General features: G+C 38.7%; 1 long non-coding RNA gene across 1 annotated transcript; it reads left to right on the top strand.

Annotated features, from left to right (window-relative positions):
- LOC106510424 lies at nucleotides 1672–6451 on the top strand. The gene is made up of 2 exons (XR_002344328.1): nucleotides 1672–2466; nucleotides 4119–6451. It is a non-coding gene; the product is annotated as an uncharacterized LOC106510424 (long non-coding RNA).

The following is a 9322-nucleotide window of genomic DNA, read 5'->3' as shown; positions in this document are numbered from 1 at the left end:
TGTCTATCCCTTTCTCTCCCCTCTCCCCCTTGGCAACCACAAGTCTGTTCTCTATGTCTGTGAGCCTGTTGCTGTTTCGTAGATAGGCAGTCTTTAAAGGAAGAATTTTGGAAGACACCCACAATCCTTTTTGGCATCATCAGCAAAACAGCTTCCCTGAAATGCCTTCATTAAAAAAAAAAAAAGAAAACAAACAAAAAAAACTTCTCATGGATTAATTTCCCTTAGGCAGGTATAATTACTGGCATTTCAACTCCATAAGCAATTCAACGGCAACAAATAAACTAACGATATTTATAATCTTATAACACCCACACACTATTGCATGATCAGTATCTTCCCTTCATGCTTTATACACTGCTTTCTTACACACAAGATCTCTACCTTCCCATTCCTATCACTATCTCCCACCACCTCTGATAAGAAAACATGCTCAATAACGCTGAGAAATGTCCAAAGGGATTATTATAAAGGACATAATTGCAGCTAGTGAGAAAGAGGCTCAATGTAATTAAGATGAAATTAGGATAAAATTGTTTTCAGAGATTGATAATTATACCTTGGGCTTTAAAATAACTAAATTTAATGCCTGTAACCTCACCCAGACTGAGGGCAGGTCTCTTCCCACACATCTGCCACATTGTTTTAGTGTATCTTGGAGCACAGCCAGTCAGTTTTGTGGGGTGTTTTTTTCCCACACTGGCACCCAATTGTATTTATCTAAGATAGTTTATGAATTTGTAAATAACAGCACTTACAAAGGCTGAAAGTTTCTACTGAGAAAATTAACCTGTATGCCACGGTTGGAAATGCTGCTTCCTCCCTCTGGGAAGCAGCTTCTTGACTGCTTTCTCATCTAAGCTGCTTTATCCTCTCATCGCCTTGTTTTAATATAACCCAAACTAGATTGCTAGTGCTTACCAACAGCCATAACCCCCTCTTCTTCCCAGGCACAGAATTAGAATCCATTTTTCAACCTCCTTTTTTTCACCATAGGGTGGCACCTATGACTGAGATCTTGACAAAAATAACATGGGCAAACATGATGGGTGCCATTTCTAGTCCTGAGCCATTAGCACCTTCGTGACACTTGCTGTCTTTTCCTAGCTGAGGACCTAGAATGTGCAGCAGAGCCATTTAATTTATTTATTTGTTTGTTTGTTTATTGCTTTTTAGAGCCACACATGTGGCATACAGAAGTTCCCAGGCTAAGGGTCGGATTGGAATTGCAGCTGCTGGTCTAAACCAGAGCCACAGCAACTTGGGATTGGAGCTGCATCTGAGAGCTATACAACTGAGCAAGGCCAGGGATCCAGCAACACCAGATCCTTAACCCATGGGCGAGGCCAGGGATCAAACCCACATCCTCATGGATACTAGTCAGGTTCGTAACCCGCTGAGCCACAACGGGAACTCCTGGCAGTGGAGCCTTTAGATGGAAGGAATCAGGTCTGTGAATGGAGAACACAGCCTACTCCACCTGACCCTGACAGTCCACAATGAAGTGTGTAAGCAAGAAAGAAATCTTTGTTGTGTTATGAAACTGAGAATTTTTTTTTCTTTGTCTTTTTTAGGGCTGCACCTGTGGCATATGGAGGTTCCCAGGTTAGGGGTCAAATTGGAGCTGCAGCTGCCAGCCTACACCACAGCCACACCAGATCTGAGTCACATCTGTGACCTACACCACAGCTCACAGCAATGCCAGATCTTTAACCCACTGAGCGAGGCCAGGGATAGAACCTGTGTCCTCATGGATGCTACTCAGATTCATTTCCACTGAGCCAGGACGGGAACCCCAAGGAACTGAGTATTGAGTTGAGGGTTACAACCTGTTACAATCTGTTACAATGACTAGCATTGTTTATAAAATACAGTTATTTTCTCACTTGCTTCTGTCTCTCCATTTCCACAGTTACCTCAGGTTTTTCCTCCTTTTCTTCATTTCTTTCACTTACATTGCAAAGAATTATTGTATGTCCAACATGATGCTAGGGACACAGCACATCCCACAGTAACTGTGTTCAGAGCAGCCCAAACGAGTAATCGGCCACCTTACAATTCAACAAGCACAACAGGGAGGTCTACTCATTCTTTAGGAGACGTGTCAGCAAACTACAGTCTGGCTGTTTTGGTAAATGTTATGGGAGCAGAGCCATGCTCATTCACTTACATCTTATCTGAGAGGAGTGGCCCTAGAACCTGCAAGAAAACAAGAAGAACCGAGAAGGCCTGTAACCTGCAGCTTTCTTGCAACACTAACTGTGTTGAGTGGTAATGACAGAGACTGCCCCACCAAACCTAAAATAGTTTCTGATCCTTTGCAGAAACAGTTTCAGAAAAAGCATGAAAAATGTTGGAAAGGATTCTCAAAGGAGATGACACATGAAGTGGATTTGAAGGAGTTCACTACGGTAGAAAAAGAGGAAGAGTGCATTCTGGGGAGGACAATAGTCAAACAGAAAATATGTGAGTTTAAAGGATTTACCCAGAGAGCACTGAGAAGCCACACAGGGGAGGGTGAGCTTCCCTTAAGATCACCAGTTACTAGTGGAATGAGCAATAGGAAAAATCATACCAAAAGGAGATAGTCTGAAACAAGGAAAGCCATTGGCCTCGAACCCTTCACTCTGAGTGCCAAATTTTAAGAAATTATCTCAGTACTAAACAGCTTTAAGCTCAGCGACAGATAAGTGAGCTATAGGTATTCATCCATTACTTATCAATAAACTATAACAGAGTTCTGTTTCCAGGGAACCTTACACAGACACAAGAGACCTTTATGCCTATGGCGATCATAAAAAACTAGTTAGACAAGATAAAAATCATACTTTGCTCTGAAGGTGCAAGGAGTGGCAGAAGCAAGGACGCCTTGATGAACTGAATTTCAGAGATAAGCGAATGATTCCTTCTCAGATGAAAACAGAGTATGTACGTTCCCGCACCTGAGCGTGAGCACGTGGTCTGGGTGTAGGTGGATGGCGGGCCAGCTTGTTATGCTTAGGAGGTTCTGAGTGAAAGAGAAATCAGACAAATGTTATTCCACAGAAAAGCCTAGCGCAGAAGACTAGAGTTTGATAGAGCCCGAGGTGAAAAACTAATTGCTCAGCCTGACAGTGCTCTCCCTGACGTAACCCCTAGATTATAATGAGGAGGAGGCTGAGGAAAAAAAAAATCATAATTACACAGTCTCTCACATTCTCATGATGCTCAAGTTCTAGGGATCCTCCAGATTTTTATTCAAAGATGAAACTACAGCCTACCCTCCTCCCAGCTCAAATACCGACAAGGTCAAAAAGTCTGTGAAGGAAGCTGGGAGTGTGGTTAATCACAGGTAAATTCAATATAATTAACGCTGTGCTGCTGCACCAGTTCACTGCCCCTGTAGGAGAGAGGTGGATTATTAGTCCCACACCCTAATCAAAAGACAGAAGGAGGAACTTACACTCTCTGGACAATAAAACAAACAAATATGTGCCTCAGTCTCCACTGTTCTTTTACGCACAATACCCAGAAAATGATAAGAAATTATGAGACAAGCAAAGAAAGAGGAAAATGTGACTCTATTTAAGAGACAAACATAACCTACAGAATCAGACCAACAGATGATCTAACTATTGGAGTAAGTAGACCAAGATTTCTAAACAGCCATTACACATATATTTTAAAAATTACCAGAAAAGAGCAATACAATGGATGAAGAGATAGGGTTTTTAAGAAATGAAAACATTAAAAAGAGAACCAAATAGAAAAATTATAGAAAAAAAAACACATCTAATTTTTTTTTTAATTAAATGGGCCTAACAGCCATAGGTTAATCATAAATATGCACTGTTCAGATCTCCTGCTGCACGGAGCAAAACTAATAGCCCAGCTATTATTTCTCTGGATCTGTCACAGCATTTGTACCAAAGCAAAGCCTCCTATAGGCTGCTCCCAGCCAATGGCTGAGCATGACAGGGGTAATTAATGCAGGTTCATTCCCGAGTTGTTGAACTCCTCCAGAGGGTAACTTTGGACTGTGAAATTCCCACCTGCCCTGCAAAACTTTTTGACTTCTGTGTACAAGTCCAAATTTCCTATCTAATCATCCTTCCTTCTCCTTTTCATCTCCTTCACAGGCATCAAATTTTAATGACAGTCTGAAGGTTCTCTCTTCCTTCTTCTGTGCCCTTATCTTTTTATCCATCACAGACATTTTTCCAGCATATCTTTTGGAACTTTAAGCCCACCCTTAATTTTGCTTACTAGAGGCACTAACACAGAAAGATCATACACTTCAGAAGAAATCATCAGTAGAATTAAAGACAGGTCAGTAGAGATTTTCCAGTCTGAATCTCAGAGAAAAAAATGATTGAAAGGAAAAAGAACAGAGAGTGCATCAGTGACCTAAGGGATCAAACCAAATGGTCTAACAGACATGCAACTGCAAGCCCCAGAAGAGAGAGAGAAAAAATATTTTAAGAGCCAATGACAGAGGAGCTTTCAAACTTGATTAGGAATATTCACCCTGGAATCCAAGAAACTCAGTGAATCTCAAGCAAGAAGAACACAAGCCAAACAACACTGGGGTATATTTTGGTCAAATTGCTGAAAATCACAGATAAAGAGAAACTCTCATACACAATGAGTTAAGAGGAGACACTTCGTACAAACAAAGATGGAGGTATTTGCTTTTCATCAAAGCGAAGTAGGTCAGAGGGCAATGGAATAACATCATTTGGGTGCTGAAGAAGGGGGACTGTCAGTCTGGGGTTTTATAACCAGCAAAGATAGCATTTAATTATGGGACTGAAGTGGAGATGTTTTCAGACTGTTAAGGTTGAAAGAAGTTAATGCCAGAGACCCAAACCATATAGACGCTAGAGGAGGTTCTTGAGGCTGACAGAGGGCAGTGAAGGACTCAGCTCTACAGGAAATACTGAAGCACCCCAGAGATAATAAATGTGGAAGCTGTCTTTTTTTTTCTTTTTCTCAATATATTTGGCAGAAAACGACTATTTAAAACAAAAGTGATGGCAATATTTTGTACGCTGGTATCGTGTAGAAGTAAAATATATTAGGGTCATGGGAGCCCAGGCTGGAGAGGGTGGATGGAAGTATATTGTTGTAGGATGGTTGGCTTATATATGAGGTAGTATCATGTTATTTCAAATGAGACAGTGATGAGGTGGGGATAAATATTGTGATCCTATAGAAAACACTAAAAAATAAAAGGATAAAATTAAAAACAACCTAAGAAATAACCTATAATGATGAACTATGACTTTCTGACCTTGACCTACCCTAATAAATATCATCTCTATCACTACCTGTACACAAGTCCTCCACAACAATCTTACACACGAGAACAAAGAACAGAAAAAATGATCGAAAGTAATATAATGATTACTAAGTACAATGAATGTCTTAGTTTTTCACTTTTTAACATCAATCATTACCTATTGAATAAATTTATTATCAAATTTTACAGGGAATCACAACATGAAAACGGAAAAACATTTTTAATAGCATCTGCTATGTGTGAGGTCGTTTACTTTAAAAATATTTTTATTTTTTTTTACCTAAGTGATGTTTATGAAAAAAATTCCAGAAGAGAGGTTATCCCCATTTTAGAATGAGGAAACTGACATGGAGAAATTGACTAACATTCTTAAGACTGGAAGGCTAATAAGTGGAAAAGTTAGGATTTCAATATAGATTTAAGTATAAGAAGTCCAATTGTGGTGCTTTTACCACTATGTCACACTACCCCCACCTTGACCACTATATTTGGGGGCCCTGAGTGCCAGTGATATATGCATGTAACTATATGTATTTTTCTTGGGATAAAAGACAAGTTTTTATCCATAGCCTGGAAAAAGATTAAGAATCACAGTACTGCCCTGCCCTAATTTACAGTTTGTTTTTTTTCCTACCAGATAACTAAGATCTGTTCACATTATTTGAGCAAATGATTTAAAAAGCTCCCTGACCATGATAAACCTTTTAACTTCCAAGGCTTCATATCCTATACTTTCCTTTGTATATGCTATTGGTGAGTGGGTGGCTACAGAAATCTACAAAATATATGAGAAACTTTAATCTACTGAAGCTATTCTTTTAGTTCTAAGGTTCTATAAACCTATAATTCTAATCAAGGACTCAGCCACCTGCTATTCTATAACTAAGCCACAAGATGGGCAGTTGTCTAAATTACTCACAAAGATATACAAAGGCAGGGGTTCCTTTGTTTCTTTGTTGGTTTGCCCTGAAGTTTTGCAAGGCCTAAAGTTAATTAGAGTCTCAGTGCAATTTAATCATATTCCTCTTAGTTCGCTGTCTATCATACAGATAAAATAATCTGCTTTTCCTCAGGATAATCATTTTTTCACATACTTATATAATTGAAAATAACTATTTATTCAGCATTTAGCTTTTTTCTCTCTAGACTAAATAAATACAATCCCCTTAATCTTCCCCAATTGGTTTGGCTTTGTGATCATCTTGGTGGTGCCTGGTAGGAGACCCTCTCTCGTTTCTCTACATGCATTTTAAAGGGTGGAACTCCACATTGATTGCATTACTTTAATAAGGGCCTGACCAGTGCCAAGTAAGGCTGGACAGTCTGCCCTCTTGTCTGCTGGGTTCTTGCTCCGGCGCTGGATATTACATTAACATTTCCAAAAGCATCACTGCTGCTTTTCTGGATCGTCATCAGCTGAGGGTGACGCTCCCTCATACAAACTGCTGTAAACTAACAAAGCAAAGCCCTGGAGTCCGTTTTAAAATAGCTGCTCCTATGCTTTTAAGGCATTTGGATTTCTTTCCGCTTTTGTCCTTTTAAAGTTTTTCTCTATTGTGATGTGATTGTTTTGATTTCTCAAGAGTTCTCTTTATATTAAGGATTTCACCTCTTTGCTGTTCATGTAAGTATTTTTTTAGGTTGGTATGTAACCAACTATATTGCCAGTTCTTTCTTTGTTCCTTCCTCCATCATTTTTATGAAAAGTTCTTTTCAGTCCCAAGATCAACCAATAATTATCTGTATTCATTTCAGCTTTTTTTAATTTTCTTTTCCTTTTCTAGGGCCGCACTCGCAGCATATGGAGGTTCCCAGGCTAGGGGTCAAATTGGAGCTGTAGCCGCCAGCCTACACCACAGCCACAGCAACACGGGATCCGAGCCGCGTCTGCAACCTACACCATAGCTCACGGCAACGCCGGATCCTTAACCCACTGAGCAAGGCCAGGAATCGAACCTGCAACCTCATGGTTCCTAGTCAGATTCGTTAATCACTGAACCACAACGGGAACTCCCTTATTTCAGCTTTTTTGCAATCAAGTTTTCAATCATATTGCATTAATTTTGGTAAAAATTTTAGTAAGAAAATCTCACATGTCTACGTGACGAAGAGTCTGCCAACTTTTCCAGTTCTTCCCTTTTCCATTGGTTTGTGGAATATTTTTCTATAACATATGAAATTCTCATATAATGACATATGTTTCAGAGTTATTTGTTTATATATTGCAAAGTATTAATACATTTATATCATATATAAAAGGCTCTTAAGAAATAAACTTCCTCTAGAAACATGGACAAAGATCATTCATAAAAGGAAAAATAAAAGTTCTTATAAACATATGAAAAACATTCATCTTTATAAAGAAATACAAAACTAAAATTATATATAAATTTCTTACTGAATCAGAAAAGATTTTCAAAACTATTTTAGTTGAGACTGTTTTAAAATGCATGTTTCAAACACTGCTGTTGAAGTGGTTTTTTTTCTTTTTTTTTTCTTGGCCACGTTCATAACATGTGGAAGTTTCTGTACCAGGCATTGAACCAAGGCCACAGCAATGACCAAAGCTGCTACAGTGGTAACACCAGAGCCTTCACCCACTGTGCCACAAGAGATCTCCCTGGAGTTCTTTGTCCTAATATTTTCTTTTAATAATTTTCAAACCTTCAGAAAAAGTAATAGTGTAGTACAATGAACACTTGTATACTGCTCACCTACGCTCATTAATTGTTAACATTTGCCAAATTTGCTTTCTCTTTCTCTCTCCATATATGCACATACATATATATGTTTATGTACACACATATATGTGTATATATATATGATATATGGAATTTTTTGCTGAATCATTTGAAAATTAATTGCAGATATCATGATACTGTTCAAAAGATTTTATTCTCTTGAGCCTCCTTTTTTATGGCATCCAGTATAATCCTGGTTCTTATTTATGATTCATTAGAAAACTATTCACATAGCTACAAAGGAGACATATAAAATTAATTCTAGCTTCTGATATTAATAGAATACATGTATTTGAGAGCTTTTTCCCAGAATTTTTTTTTACACATATATGTACTAAACACTTTGTTATACCAAAATAGGTAAGAAGTGGACTTGCTCTCAAGAAGTTTGCTCTCATTAGTGCTTTTTAGGTCATGCCTAGAAATTTAGACTTTTCTTAGAAGGGAAAAGTCATTGAAGGTTTTTAGGACTTCAGGTCTAGTCTGATTTGTATTTCAGAAAGATAATTTTAAAAATAATTTCAAAGTTAAATTGAATGGGGAAATACTATTAAGAAAAGCAGTTGGGAGTTCCATCGTCATTGTCGTAGCTCAGTGGTTAACAACCCAACTAGGATCCAGGAGGAGGTGGGTTTGATTCCTGGCCTTGCTCAGTGGGTTAAGGATCCAGCATTGCTGTGAGCTGTGGTGTAGATCACAGACATGGCTTGGATCCCAACTTGTTGTGGCTGTGGTGTAGGCCAGCAGCTGCAGCACTGATTCGACCCCTAGCCTGGGAACCTCCATATGCCCCAGGTACAGCCCAAAAAAAAAAAAAAAAAAAAAAAGGCAATTGGGAGACTGTTGCAATTGTACAGCAAGTTGAAATGAAAAGAGAAGTGGACAGATGCCAGAGAAATTAACATGAAAGAAGTAAGAGATTTAAGAGTAAAGGAGGGCTGCTGGACCCCATCCAGTTTTCTGGACTGGCTCCTGGTAATGGTGGTGTATCCATGACTAAAGAGGCAGGAATAAAATGTATGAGGACAGGGGTACAATCCTAAGTTTGGTTTGTTGTACGTGAGGTGCTCGATTTAAGAGGCTTGCTCTGGAGATGTGGTTAAGAGTTATAGCATTAGATGAAAACAGATTTAGAAGACATCAGGGTATAGTCAGAGTCTCACACCATGGGAGAAAATGAGATCTTCAAAGAACAGTGAGAAAAATAAGAAGAAAAGTAAGGCTGGATCTCTAGAAAACTATTTAAAAGTAAACAATGAAACAAAATAAGTAGAAAATTTAGAAAATAATTTGCATAATC

This window comes from Sus scrofa, chromosome 5 (genome assembly GCF_000003025.6).
Source record: "Sus scrofa isolate TJ Tabasco breed Duroc chromosome 5, Sscrofa11.1, whole genome shotgun sequence".
In the NCBI taxonomy this organism is placed as follows: domain Eukaryota; kingdom Metazoa; phylum Chordata; class Mammalia; order Artiodactyla; family Suidae; genus Sus; species Sus scrofa.
Note: the sequence above shows the minus strand (reverse complement) of the source record. Positions and strands in the feature narration are given on the sequence as shown.